The 14,702-nt window shown below is 41.0% G+C and overlaps 1 long non-coding RNA gene across 2 annotated transcripts in view; it reads right to left on the bottom strand.

Moving 5' to 3' along the window:
- LOC141573285 (uncharacterized) overlaps positions 1-14,702 on the bottom strand; it is a 411,281-nt gene that overhangs the window by 268,528 nt on the left and 128,051 nt on the right. For both annotated transcript variants that reach the window (XR_012503341.1, XR_012503340.1), the window contains exon 6: positions 7,985-8,044. This is a non-coding gene — a long non-coding RNA (uncharacterized LOC141573285). The remainder of the gene's footprint in view (positions 1-7,984; positions 8,045-14,702) is intronic.

The following is a 14,702-nucleotide window of genomic DNA, read 5'->3' on the forward strand; positions in this document are numbered from 1 at the left end:
TATTAGTCAGGGTTTGATCAAGTTCACAGAAAGCTCTGTAGGAATTTCATGTGGGAGGAGTTTTATTATAGCACTAGAAAGCTGGGGAAACAAAGACCACCTTGAGGCAAATCCTTAAGGCACCCAGAAAGGTGCCACCAACTGTGAATACCTTCTTGACGGTCCTCAGCTGGAACCTCATCCCAGGACCCATTTTTCCCTTATCCCACATGACCTGCTCTACGACAGGGCATCCATCCTTTGCTTCAATGCCTGTACTGAAGATTACAGATGGATTTTAGTCGTTTGTCATCAGTTTGGACAGGGCTGCTTAACGCTGCCGCTCTGCCTCTTTAACTTCAGCTGCATTTACTGTAAGATCGGCGTTCCTCTGAACTGGTGGCTTCCCCTGGTCCCAAGGAGGGACACTCATTTGAACAGAACAATGGAGTCCCTTTTAGGCAACAGTAGTAGGGCACATCACTAGCGGTCAATATTTGATGGGTAATAATTTCAAAAAATGGGTAGAGGAGAACAGACAAGTCCCTTTGTTGATGATACAAAAAAAAAATCCTGACTTCAGCAAAATGAACTATTTTCTCCAAATTCAAAATGACTTCTACAGCAGCACTACAATCTCTAGGAAGCCTAGCACATTCTAGGGATAAGGGACCTATTAATAGAATAGAGAGAGAGCTGGTGATTCAGTCTTTCCTCTTCTCAGCCCCTGTCTGCCTTTTACATAGAATTGAGCAAGAGTGAAATACAATAGGGGTCTTCTTATAAAAATTCTTTTTAAAAAAATGCTACAATAGTATGTTACCAAGGGACCATACACTCTTTCCTTCCCCATATCCTGGGAAAGTAACAAAATACTCAGTCCTTTGTTCTACTGTAATGGAAGCTTGAGATGCTGTGGTTAAAATTCAAGTGTCTTTCATTCACAAGTCTTCCTTGGCCATCTTTCTCTATGCAAAGTTATACACCTTTCTACTTGTTTTCAAACAAACAAACAAAGACAAAGGAGTGTTATATTCATTTTACAGACAGAGAGAATTTTACTAGGGAAATAAAAGACATGGAATGAACAATGAAACATCACCGGAGACCCCTAATGGTATCTGACAACCCGCCAGAAGACAGAAGAGACATTGTCCAAGGCAGAATTAAAAACCAGCAAACAGGCATGCTGAGCCACTGCAATAACTGTTCAAGCCTCCCAGAAATAAATATGAATTAATACACAATTGTTAGGTGTTTTTTTTTGGGGGGGGTTAGCTTTTTCCAGAAGTATATATGGGGAAAGGCTCTTGTTACTATAATTCTACTTTTAAAAGCACACTAATAATCAGTACTCAAAATGCAAACCAACTAGTTTTGAAGCATGAAAATTAGAAATGGAAGGAAACTATATGAGGGATTCCAATGAAGGGCACAGTGAAAATGAATGAAGTTTCCCCCTTTACCCTATTCTCTAATACAAGAGCAGAGAGACACTCAATAAAATTAGCAGGCAGCAAACTCAGGTCTAATAATAGGTGATACTTCATTAGCGGCGTATATGGAATTCTCTGCAGCAAGAGGTCAGGAGGTGAGTGCAGTGACTGGATTTTTTAAAGGACTGGATCATTTTATGTTCGTTAATAACTCCCTGAGTTTGGCAAGCAAAGACAATGAGAAAGGTAATCTGGTCACTTGCGTCAGGGTACAAACCAGTTGCTTCATTCCGTCGGCTTTAGATGAAACGGCTTCCCTCCTTTAGAAGACATCATACAACTGAATAAGCGTGTCACGTTTCTATACGTTTTCCTCTGAACCATGGGGTTTTAAGTCATTACTAGAGAGATTTTAGGCCCACTGAACAAATACTCAAATGCCTAGAGCATATTACGGTAGTCCACAAACATAGGACTTCTTCTTAAATGATGTAAAATACACATTTATTAAACTATCTGGAATCAGTGAAAGACTTCTTTCCATTCACCTTCTGCCTCCCACAGTTGTGAACAGAGCAATCGAGTCATAGTTGGAAATTTTGTACGAGTCACTCAGGCAAAATCTCGAGGATACAATTAGCCTCCTTTATGGGCGTCAGCATTGCTATAAAGAAATAGGGGACAATAGCTGCCTCTTTTGAAAATTTTTGTATAAATGCAAATCAGACAGGCAGTGGCTACGTGCTGGGCATCGTTTACGGGCGGGAGATGCAGTGTGAACAAGGCAAATGCAGACCTGTCCCCAGGAAACACACAGCACAAGAGAAAAGGCAGATCATTTATTTTTTGAATGCCCCAAATGCAGTGTTTTCTTTACCTGAGTCTTAAGAGAAGGGGTGATTAATTCATATAAAGTTGCTAGTCCATTCTTCTCTGTAACAACTGGGAGGTACCATTGTTCTTATCACCCTGTCTCTGTTGGAACCTGAGTTCATCACATTAATGAATTATAACATTGAGAATAGTATTACCTTCTGGTTATACAGGAAATCCTTTCTCTTAGCAAGCTAGGTACTTCAAAATGCAGCAAATACTTGTTACATGCGTTGACAATTGCATACTGTCTTGTCCCACTGTGTATAACAGTAGGATAGTTTGTGGGGCTAGATCCTAAATCCATTCTTTTGTTTACTCATTAAATAAACAAATACTTATAATGAAGTAAGAGTAAGGAGAAGGGCAGGAGATAAAGCCAGAAATGAAAACAGGCTGCAAAAAAGTAGTAGGAATGGATACACTGTTGAAGACTTTATATGCCTAGCCACAGAGTTTGGAATTTGTCCTACAGATAACAGCTACCACTGAAGGTTTTGAGCTGGATAATGCCATCATTAAATTTGAATTCTCAAAATATCACTCTGGTGGGAGTATAGATCTATTCAAGAGGGGAGACAGAAAGATTTCTTAAAAAGCTATTTCAGTATCTGGGGAAAATGCTAACAATATGAAATACAGTAGTGTCAATGAAAGAATAAACAGAAGTTGATGCCTTCAGGAGTCACTTGAGAAATGGCATCTTCAGCATGTCGGGACTAATTGACTATGGGGTGGGGGTTAAAAAGAAATTATTAGAGCAACTCCAAAGGATCAGATAATGCCAGAATTTGAGACATGAATTTTAACCAATCAATATATTAAAAATCATCTGACCCTTGAGATATTATGAGACAAGGATTAGGACTGGAATAAAAGCCAGGCACTTGTATTTTTTCCAACTGTCACAGGTGAGGTTGATGTGGAGCCAGGACTGAGAAGTGCTGAGACAGGGGATATAGAAAGCCTGCAGATTTGGCATGAAGGAGAAAGATAACTTTCCTTTTGAACAGAATGCAATTTAAGTACTTCCGGAAATGAAAGACGCAAAAAGGAGCTGGGTCTTTCTATGTTACGAGTCTAGCCCCGCACCTGGAACACAAGGGCATTCCCTAAGCGTTTATTTAACTGAAGGAGGGAATATTAGTGGGCAATCAAAAACACGGGAGTAGAATTTTAAATAGAGGATACACTTAGATATATCATGTCACAATGGAAAGAGAACTGGCTTTGCAAACAGGAGATGGTCCCAAATTCCAGCTCTGCCACTCACTGGCTGTGTGGCTCTGAACAAGTTCGCCTCTCTGAGATTCAGTTTCCTCAGCTTTGAAATGGAGAGAACAGTGTCGCATCTTCAATGATACTGAAAGAAGTAACCTAATATATATGAATGTATGTACAACTACATATTGTAATTAATATATAAATCACCTCCGACTGAGTCTGAACTCCACACATGGTAATGATTGATGTACTTACTAACCTTTACCCCTACATGAACTTTGAAGGGAGTGAGATCTTCTAGGAAAGACTCGTTAGTCAAAGTAGAAGGACAGTAACAAAGCCCTGAAGTACATGAACCATAAAAGGGCAAAGAGGAAAACAGATAAAAACAGTAAGAAGTGGTGATAAGAGGAAAGAGCCCAGACAAGCAGTTTCAGGAAGAAAAGAGTAACCAGTCGTGCTGAGTGCAGTGGGGAAGCCAAGTGGGCATCAGCTGAGAAATGGCCACTGGATTTGGCATCTTGTTGGTCTGCAGTAACTACAGTTGCACCGGAGTTAACAGAACGGACTGCGACGTACGTACTAGTGCAAGAAGCAGACACTGGGTGCTTTCTTTCGACAAATTTCATGTTCAAGAAAAATACTGAGAGGCACAGTTCAGGAGGGCTGAGGGCTGAGGACACATTTCTAGGCCTTAGGGACAAAAAATAGTGCTGAGTATTTCTGAGGCTAGTTACCGTCTCCTCCCCAATACCTAGAACACTGCCTGCCACACAGCACTGGTAACTATAGTTCTTACGTAGGTGAATGCAGGAGATATCTGGATGCAGGGAGAAGAGGGGTAGAAAGGAATTATGGAGTTAAGAACAAACCAGCCACGGAGGACAGCCCAAGAGTCTTGAAGGAAAAAGGGGGAATATGAAGGCTGAAAGCAGTTCCAGTTTCATCTCTTACCACCGTAGTGCATTCATTTTGATTTCTAGGGAGTTTGCCTGAGACTGGCCCTAGAGTAAACCGTTAATCCCATGATGTGGGTCCCTCATTATGGACCAAGGCACAGAAAACCTTTTTGTTGCGGCATTTCACGACCTGTTTGTTGACCTTCCTACCCTCCTCCTCCTGCATCTTTCTTGATGGGTTAATTTCCAGATTTGGACCTACAGCCCCAGAGGGAAGACTGTGAGCTTTCAGTCTTCCTTGTGTTCATAGTTCTCAACACAGAAGTTATCAAGGAATCAAGACCAAAAAGAAAAACGCCACATTCCCAGTGCTGTCATGTTAGAAAAAAGCCATCAAGACTGGGGATGATGTCAGCAAAGGCAGAGTCTAGCTGGTTTCTTGCCATAATTCCTAACCTGGGGATTTATCCGTCCTCTGACAACAGGCAAACCCTTTAAACCTATATACAGATGAAAGAAAGACGCCTCCTAAAGACACCTTTATAACGTAAATGAAATAGGCAGAAATTCGGATTCACACACACACACACACACACACACACACACACGCAAACTTGCCCCACACTCCTCAAACCATCAATTCCTTTCCTGCAGCTGAAGGCTCCTCCCACTGAACCTCACCTGCACCTCTCCTCTCAGATACCCACCTTGTCTGGAAACATCTGCTCCACTATAATTTGCCTTTTCTACTTCCCACTGGCTCATGGTCTCAATATACCTAATACAGCTGATAAATGAATCAATTTAGATTTGATAATGATGCTATCAAGTGGAGAAATTGGTTCTTCCAGAGAACATGTTTAATGTAAATGAGGTTACCGGTCACAAAGACACTTGGGAGAACTGTATCATAGGAACTGCAAGCACCTCTAACAGAGGTGAGAAGGTGCTCAGAGCAGGAAGACGAGGCACATGACCGGGCAGAGGCTGATGGAGTCTGTTACTCTTTAGAGATGAGCAAGTAAATGTAAAGGATACTCTGTTGGACCATTATAAGCATTTTGCCATGAATTTAAGAAATATAAGATAAAATGAAACTTGACCAGTTCCTACTAATCTGCAAAATCTTTTTCCTGAGAGAAAATAAAGAATTACTGCAATGGGATTTTATCAACTCCCTCACGTTTCCTATTTGTTTGTATCAATCTCTGGTGAGAGAGAAAAGAAAAGGCATTTGAAACTAGAGAATGCTGAATATACATTTGCAAAATACTGAGACATTTCTTTAGCATCTTTAGGTTTCTCAGGCTTCTTTGGGAACTTTTTTTGCTACACAGTTGAAAGATATTTAAGGGAAAATGTATACAGAATTAGGCAGGTGCCAGGATGGAAAAGTATCAAAACAAAAGTTAAAATAAAAAGAAAAATGACACCATAAGAGGTTCTGAAATGTTCACACAAGCTGGGTCAAACACATCCACAAAATATCCTGACCATTGCTAAACTAATTATGAGATGGTGTTTTGCTTTGTGTTTAATGAAGTAGCCCTATAATTTTAAAACATAGAAGTGAACATTTTAAGATACTCATTTTAATACAATCAATGAGCCACTTTTGCAGGGCCTTCCCTGCCCCTGGAGAGCTTTAAAAGTTTAGATGGCACATCCCAGAGCCAACTAGCTAGAAAGGTCACCCTCCTGCCATTCCCAGCTCTCCTTAGTATTCACTGCTCTGGCTTTTATTTTATTTAGAAACTTGTATTTGGCCAAAATGTTTATTCTTCAGAAATTTTACCCCAGTAACTCTCACAAATTCTTTTTCCTGAACCTTCAGGGTTTCTGCAAATAAACGGAGAGGACTGCAGTATCATTGCGACATGTTTAAAAATGAAAACTTTTCTTCCTTTTTCTAAATGACGCAAAACAAGCAGTTTTACTCTAAGAAAACTGGGAACAATGCTTTTAGGTATATGCCCCAAGTTCAGGGGCACGAACACCTTGCTCCCTGCTGTATTTCTCATGCTAGGCCCAGACAGAGCAAAGCTGGTCAATGTGATTATTTGATTTTAGTCGAAGCTTAAACTTATCTTTCTTTATATATTATCCTAACAATTAATAATTCACTAAATCGTGAAGCCATTTAAAACAAAAAAATGTTTGGAGATGAAAATATCTAACATTCTGAAAAGTGAAAGGCTTGTAATAACTAATTCTAAAAGGGCAGGTCTATATATTCAAGAAAAGCACAATATTTATCAAAGTGCAGGTGACTGCACTCACACACACGCAAATACATACACGTGTGTATATACTTACGTGTGTGTATTGCTTTTCTAAATACAGAAAACAAATACATATTCTTTAGCTTTCCTTAGTTCTTGCCACTCCAATAACGCTTAAGAGCGTCAGTGTAGACCTAAGCCCAAGACGCATATTTAGGTCACTTTCCAGCAAAAGAATTAAGGTAATCAGAGAAGGTAAGAGGGAGTCACCGCAGGCAACAGACGGTAAGTGATCAGGGTCACTCACCTCCGCAGCTATGTATGAACTGAAGTATGAACACCAACAGGAAAGAAACATCCGAGCCCCAATTTGAGCGCTCTAAGCCATGTAAAATCAAAGTTGACCAGCCTAGGTCAACTTGCAATGTAAGGTCAACAAAATAATTGCCCCCTGCCTACTAATCCTATTTCTGGGTGGTTTTTCAGGGTCAAAGACCACGACTTCCTTGTTTTCTTCTTCCAGGTTAGTTCAAAACTGACTCTAATTAAGCCACCCTGTGTGTTTGCTCCAGCAGGAGGACTCCAGTGGACAGGCTCCGGAATCTGAAAGCCTTACCTGATATTTCAAATCCACCCAACACCGACACTGTGGTGTTAGGCAAGATGCTTGACTTCTGACTCATCTTTAAAATGGGAATAACAATTGCACAGCTGTTTTAAGGATTAATTTATAAAATCTACATATATGGTCTTGCCCAGGTAACACTCAATTAATGGTAGCTATTATTATAAAAATAGCTCACCCATTTATTACCAGGATGAGTGTTTATGCATCAGAAATAGATTCATTTCAAAAACCAGGCTAAGTCAATGCTCCCATAGTAAAAAAAAAAAAAAAAAAAAAAAAATCTTAATGTATAAAGACCTCTAGAAGCAATGATCCTAAACATTCTTATTCATTTTTAAATTGCTGCTAAGGGAAAAAAAAACAGTCGGGTGACTATGCATCACAGCTTAGACTAGGGGTTTGCAGACTCTGACCTACAGAACAAGGTCTTCCCTGCACTTATTTTTCTAAATGAAGGTTTGCTGGAACAGTCACACCAGTCCATTCTTGTACTCTGCCTGTTCTGGTGCTATGGTGGCAGAGCTGAGTAGTTCCAGCAGAAATGTGTGGTCTGCAAAGCCTAAAATATTTCTTCTCTGGCCCTTTAACAGAAAACGTTTGCCAGTCCCTGGTTTAGAACATTAGATTAAAAGACTTCTATTATTAGAGAAGAAACTTCTATTACCTTTTGGCCACATTTATAAGTGCAACATTACACCAAGCAGCAAAACGGAAGTCACTTACTGGGGTTGATGCCCAGAGACATCTGTGGATGGAATGGAAAGTGAAGGTCTTCAGAGGAGCCTGGGAGAGACAAAATATCTGTCAGGAAAATGATCATGTGGGAGGAAGGGAAAGAAAAGATGGTTACTACAAATAATAGAAACCAGGTTTTCTTCCTTTGGAAAAAATGAACAGCTCCAAACAGGGCCAGGAAAAGGGCGAGACTGAGATACCCACCTCAGGTACAAACTATAAGGGGAGATCAAAATTCTGAGTCAAGATAAATAATATCTTACATACTTTAAAAAATCAAAATTAATGCAAATAAATCCATGATGAACAGCACATCAGAACTTCAACAAAAACAAGATCAGTATAACTGATTTTTTTTCTTTGCTCTCGAGACTCGGGCTCTAACAGCACCACAGGGCACTGGTCTGGCTTGGTCCACGTGTAACTAGGCTGCTCAATGTCTTCTGAAGCAGGGTTCCCACAGGATGAGCAGTAAGACAACCAGAACAATTTCAACACAGATCTTAAAAACTTTATTCAATATGAATAATATTCAGCTGCCCCAGGATGTAAGTTCCAGCAGGCTCGTGACCTTTCTGCTCACTCTTAGGCATCCGACAACCCTAAGATCCACTGCAAACACAATCTCATTCAGAAATTAGAGTGGATAGTCTCACTTTAAAAAACTAATTTATAAGCAAATAAGGAAATAATTTGAGGGTAACAACCTTCTCTTGGCAATTTACCCCTGCCTCAGGTTAAAAGCCTAAGCTACAAAGGGGTTCCCTTCTTGATTCCTCTGCCTTGTGAGTCTGTAATCACCTCCTTCCCTCAACCCTTCCGAGTTTGCTAGTCTGTTCCTTATAACTAGAAGCAGGTGGAGAAAGAATTAAGAAAAGCTAGAAAGACCTTATTGATACCTTTAAACACAAGCTCTGTGCAACCTTGACCTTGCCGGTTAAATGGAGACACGGCAACCCCAATGCAGGTTCCTTGGATATCCCACACTCGGCCTCTCTGACTTCAGTTTCTTTCACCCAGGCTGATGCTGAGACCTGAGATGTGACTCCATCTTCAGCCCCAAAGGGCCCAGCATTTATTTCCAGATTCTTGCTGTCAGGGGTCCTCTGTCCATCCAACTGGTATTATTTTACTGGACCCAAGGCAAAACCACCCATCTTTCTCTTTTCATCACCCACATCTGGTCCATGACAAACACCTCCTCACTCCTTGCCTTACCAGACACTAGGAGGGCATGGGAACCCAGGCAGCCCCTCTTTCCTGCAGATATAGAACTAGCAGTCCAACCCTGCATGTCTCCAAACCACAGGAAACACAGGTCCCGTAAAGCACCTCCTTAGACAAGGGGTGAGTCTGCTATCAGAGCACTGACTCTGTACAAAGAAATCTCTACACAAACCCTTCCCTCTTTCTACTCTGATCGATTTTTATCCAGAATCTGGTTGAGGGAGTCCAGGAATCACGGAACAAGCTCTCGATGATTTCATTTGTAAATTCTCCATCTGGAGGGTGTGTCTGACGCCCACTTCAGTATTGTATTGGCACCACAGTAAACAAGGAGGCAGAAATAGTTCCAGGTTAACATCTTATTTACCAGGTCACAAGAAATGCCAATCAATTCAGCTCATCACCTAGATTTGATAACCTCAAGATCAAAAGTTTGAATTCACAAGGGGAGGAGATTATGTTTTCCCGACATTCAAATAAATTCATTTTTTTCATTAATCACACTTACTAATATGCATCTGTAAGAAAAATATGTCCTGATTTTAAGACATTCCTGGAGGTGCAGGGAGAGGAAAACATGCTAGTTTGGTGATGTTCTGTGAGGCTAACTGCCTGGAGAACTGATGTAACAACACAATGACAGCAAGCCGGGCTCAACGGACTGGACTTTCCATGCATTTGGAGAAACTGGAAGAGCAGCTTTTGCTCAACTTGCAGCTTAAGGAATGACATTATTCCTCCACTGGTAATATTAACAATCAGAGTATTTTGCTACAAAACTTTGGAATTTAATCTACTCATATGAATCTTCTGGGGGTGCTTGTTTTGAGTACTTTAAATCTTAATTCCTAAGTGCATCTTCAAATAACAGATGCTAAAATATGTACAGTACAAATAAAAGTTTTCACCTCCCTGCACATTTCTAACGGCCCTTCTTACATTTATTAGTGCCACCTCTGTGCCTTCTGGACCTGTATTCTCTTTATACTTGCTTCCCACATCATTAGGTCTTCAGCACCGGCCCTCAATCTATATGAAGGAATATATGGAACGCTCACATTTTCTCTAACTTGTTTTCCTAATGAAATGCTTTGGTATGATTTGAGTCCCTTTCCTGGTCACAGGGGAGCTTTTGAGAAGTTTTCTATGTGAAGTTTTCAGGGTCCATATCATTCATTGCCTCCTTTTTCTTACTCTCATTATTAAAGAGAAAATACCCAGTCCTGTGGGACAAAGACATACTTAGGAGATTAAAGTGATGAAAAGTGGTAAGAGTAAGAAGTGCGGCATGGTTTTTACTTGAGTTCCTTTGCCTCCGTCCCTTCGCTCTGCCTTTCCCCCCAAACTCATCTTCTCCATCGCTTTTCTCATCTAGAAGAAACAGCAGCTTAACACTCAGTGGCCCATGCCACAGTCTCACGGCTTTCTCCTTAAATCCAAGTCCACAGAGCAGGCTTTTCTAGGGAGCTCTCATGTTATTGCCATCAGTCTGCCCAGAGCTGTGGAGCATCCCATGTGGAATCAGCCCGGCCTAGCACGGAGCCTGGCCCAGACAGCTTAACAACTGACCCAGAAACAGTCTGGAAATCCTGTCTGTGACAGTCATTTGGACACTTCGCTCATCTTTTTTTTATTTCTATCATAAATGAAAACAATATGAAAAGGCAAGGACAGTGTAAGTTTTGACTGAGAAGATATTCCATTTTCAGTGCCTGTGTGGCTTTGTTAAATTAGAACCCCTTTCAGAACTGCTGTGTGGCCATTTTCAGTCCTTCCATTTCTCTTTCGTCCACTCAAAATGGACCTCCCAGTCAGTAAGAGAGCTCTGTGATGCATAAGGATCCCAAAGGTGGCTAAGGGAAAAAAAAAAAGCTATGAAGATGCCTTCACAGTCTTTCTACCCCAGACCCTACATTTAGGATCATTAATAATCTCTTTAAGTTAAAAAGACCTAGAGGTATTATCAGTATTTACCTATTTATCCTATACTTTCTGTGAATTCAACTCAGTAACTGTATTCAGAAATCACAAAATATCTGGAATAAGAGAACCAGAACAATAACCAACCCATCTAAACATCCAGATGTTTGGTGCCATGCAGACAGAGCAGCCAGGAGATCTCTGAATTCCTAGCAGATGTTTTCAAATCATGCATGTTCACCCGCAGCCCCTGTTTTCAGAGGCTCAGGGATGTAATTCTTTGAAAGAAGGAAACTCAAAATTGTAGCCCTGACATCCTTTCGTCCTTTTATTTAGTCATTATTTCTTGGTTAACTTAAAACACAGGTACAATATCCTGAATGTAATTTCTCCCCAAATTATGACAGCGTTTACAGAATACTTTCAGTATAAAAATGGTCTTTTGACTGAAGAGCTGTAAAAGAGGAATCAATAAACCTTTATACTTTGGAATTTTCCCCTCAGTATTTCTAGTCCTCCTTCCTTGTGTTTGTCCTCCCGTTCACCCCAAACAAAGCAGGGCTGTGAAGGAAAAGGTGCTTGAGAGAACCTGGTTGTGGACTGCAGATTCCTTGGGCTTACCTGGCAGCTATGCACCTGGGGACGGGCTGTGTGATACAGGAGGAAAACTGCTGCACTGTATCAGGCTGTTAACTCTGAGGCTTAGTGTTAATCCAGGACTCAATGAAATTTTTCATCTAACCTCTAGGTGCTAATCTCCGTGATATGAGATTGCTCCTTCCCCTCCAATGTTCAGGACTCCGATGTATGCACAGAACAAGTTTCATCCACAAATCATGGACCCCTGCTGATGATTACTTTTGTGTGTTAAGCCTGCTAAATTCTAATGCTCTGATTCCATAGCTGTGTCCCCTAAATTATTAGGTAGTCAACCCAAATGCCAGCTGTCTGGGATTTACCAAAGCAGTCGTCTGAAATGATGCTTTGAGTAAAAAATGGTAGAGAACATTGATTTCTCAAATGATTAAAACTAGCTTCCTAGTGCTATTTTGTACTAGTCTTGTCTTCATTACTTTTGTCATGTTTTTACTGAAGATGAGAAGCATGAAAAGTGGGATGTTCTTCATTCTATGCCTTATGGTTGCACACAAATAAGTTGCTCAGTTGCAGGAATATAATCACAGTGATAAAGGCAGCAGTACAAATGGAGGGACTCACTTCTCTAGGATGGGAAAAAGAAAAGAAAAAGGAAAAGAAAGAGAAAAACTCATTTAATGATGTCAACCTAAGATTTTTGAGAAGTAATAGATCTTTATGGATCAATTGGTGGCAGGGAAGTGAAAACATTCTTGTGTGTTGGTTTTTATTTTCTGTTTGTTTTTAATGCAACAGAAATGCTCTGTTTATCTTCTTCCTTTTATGAATTCATGTCAATGACCTTTGGGCAGAAGTATCGGAATTCATTGCTGGAGGACTGCTTGAGCTAGCGTGATTGATCAGCACTCCCTCAACCCACTATCTCTTTTCAGATCACATCTAACAGTGAGCTTCTTCCCTTTCTCCTGCCTTTTAATTTTGCTCAGTTTCATTACTGGCCTTATGGCTGAATGCATTCATTTATTCACTTGACGATTTCTTTTTTATCCCCCTATTTTCTCAACCCAATGCATTTTTAACGTCATTTCAAATAGAGAAGCTTTGGGGTGTAACACGCCTAGAACACTCAATGGTAAATAATGTCCTGATTAAATGATTATATCACTGCTAAACAGCGATGTTTGCTCAGCCACAGTGTGGGTTCCCACAGATAAGCCTGGCAAAAGACTCTGTCCATTACGTTGCTTCCAAGAATCCACTGAATGTACTGCATTTTCTGAATGACCTACGTTTGCCAAGGAGAGATATACACAGTAATTTCTAGAGCCCAAGAACCCACTGTGGTCCTTTAGGCATGATGCGACCACCAGGAGAACGTTTATCTTCTCTAGATCAGCTAGAGAGAGAACTGAGTAAAACTGTCCAGGAATATCGACCCAATCTCTTGTTTGAGAAAGCTCTGTCCTACCCCCCTCTTAATCCTATTCTCACTTCCTACCCACCACCGGCTGGACATTTTCAACATTATTAATGGAGAGTCATTGCCGAGGTGGGGTAGTGAGGGAGAGCAAGTCTCACCCTGGGGCCCCACAGCACGTATCTCTGTGGACCAGCTGTAGCTGGGATTCCATTTCCCCACGGAAGCAATGTTAGGACTAACAGGAACGTACAATGGAAATAGTGTTCCTAGTATATAACACCTCCGGTATGTTGTGAGTGACACAGATTTTTTGGCTGATCTGCAATTTTAACATCCAAAAGTTTTATAGTTTTAAATAGGGAGCTAGGTTGATGGTTCTGAAAACTACCAAAATAAAGCTTCTGCTGGGGAAAGGAGAGAGCACTTGCTGAGTGACTACACTTCAGGCACTGAACTTGGAAAAGGCTCTCAATACAGGTATTATTAGCCCCATTTCATAAATAAGAAAAGTGAAACTGAGAGAAGTTAAGTAAATTGCTCGATTCACCATCTCTAATAAGCGCAGGAGTAAAGATTCCGATACAGCAGTGTCTGTCTGCAAAGCACATGCTTCTCAAACGCCCCTGGCGGATAATTGGGATACAATTTCTTCACTGATTGGAAATTGCTAATATTAAAGAAAAGAAGTGTGATCATGGCTTTATTTTGCCATTAACAAAAATTAAAGCAAAAAAAAAAGCAAAAAAAAAAAAAAAAAAAAACAAATCCACAATCCTGTCAATAAGATAAATCAAACTGTCTTCACAAATCCTTTCAGGTTTGTTTGTGTCCAGATTTTGACTCGGCAACTTAAAAATCACAAGCTCTTTGGCAAACTATTTAATTCCTTGATACCTCAGTCTCCGCATCTGTGAAAGTGACGGTGACACCCCTTCCTGCTAAGGTAGCGTATTTATAGGTTCCACGGATTGAGACGTGGACGTTCTTGGAAGGTCAGTTTCTGTGCCCACCAAACGTCCCTCACATTGGTTCACTCAGCAAGGGGTGATATGTTTGTGATTTGTTCTTTCCCCTCGGAGTGAAGAGGAGCGGCCTTCCCCTATTCCTGACACAACCTTAGCTCTCAGCCGTCCGGGTCTTAGTCACAGCCTTGACGTAGCTCCTGTTGAACCAAACCTTCCATGGATTACGTGCCAAGAGCATCCTCACCTCAAGGCAAACCTTTCACGAAAGGCTCTCGTCTTGGCTGCTGCCTTATTCACTCACAGCGCATACTGCACAGTCTCACCCTTTTGGACCCATTCCAGGCTAAGGGGCGCCAAGGGTGGCTTCGCAGCTCCAGCTCACAACTGCTTCCCCACCAGGGCTCCCTGTGCCGTCACTTCCATCCTGCTGGGAATGCATCATGTTACCACAAGGTTAAAAAGACTTCCTCTTTTTCCACCACCCCAACTTCCACATAGAAAGCAGGACACAAAAGGCTCTTTGCTTTTGTTTGCCATCATTGTATCCAATAACACCCACTTCTTCCAAGATTTCAGC

The sequence above is a fragment of the Camelus bactrianus genome, chromosome 30, assembly GCF_048773025.1.
Source record: "Camelus bactrianus isolate YW-2024 breed Bactrian camel chromosome 30, ASM4877302v1, whole genome shotgun sequence".
Classification (NCBI taxonomy): Eukaryota; Metazoa; Chordata; class Mammalia; order Artiodactyla; family Camelidae; genus Camelus; species Camelus bactrianus.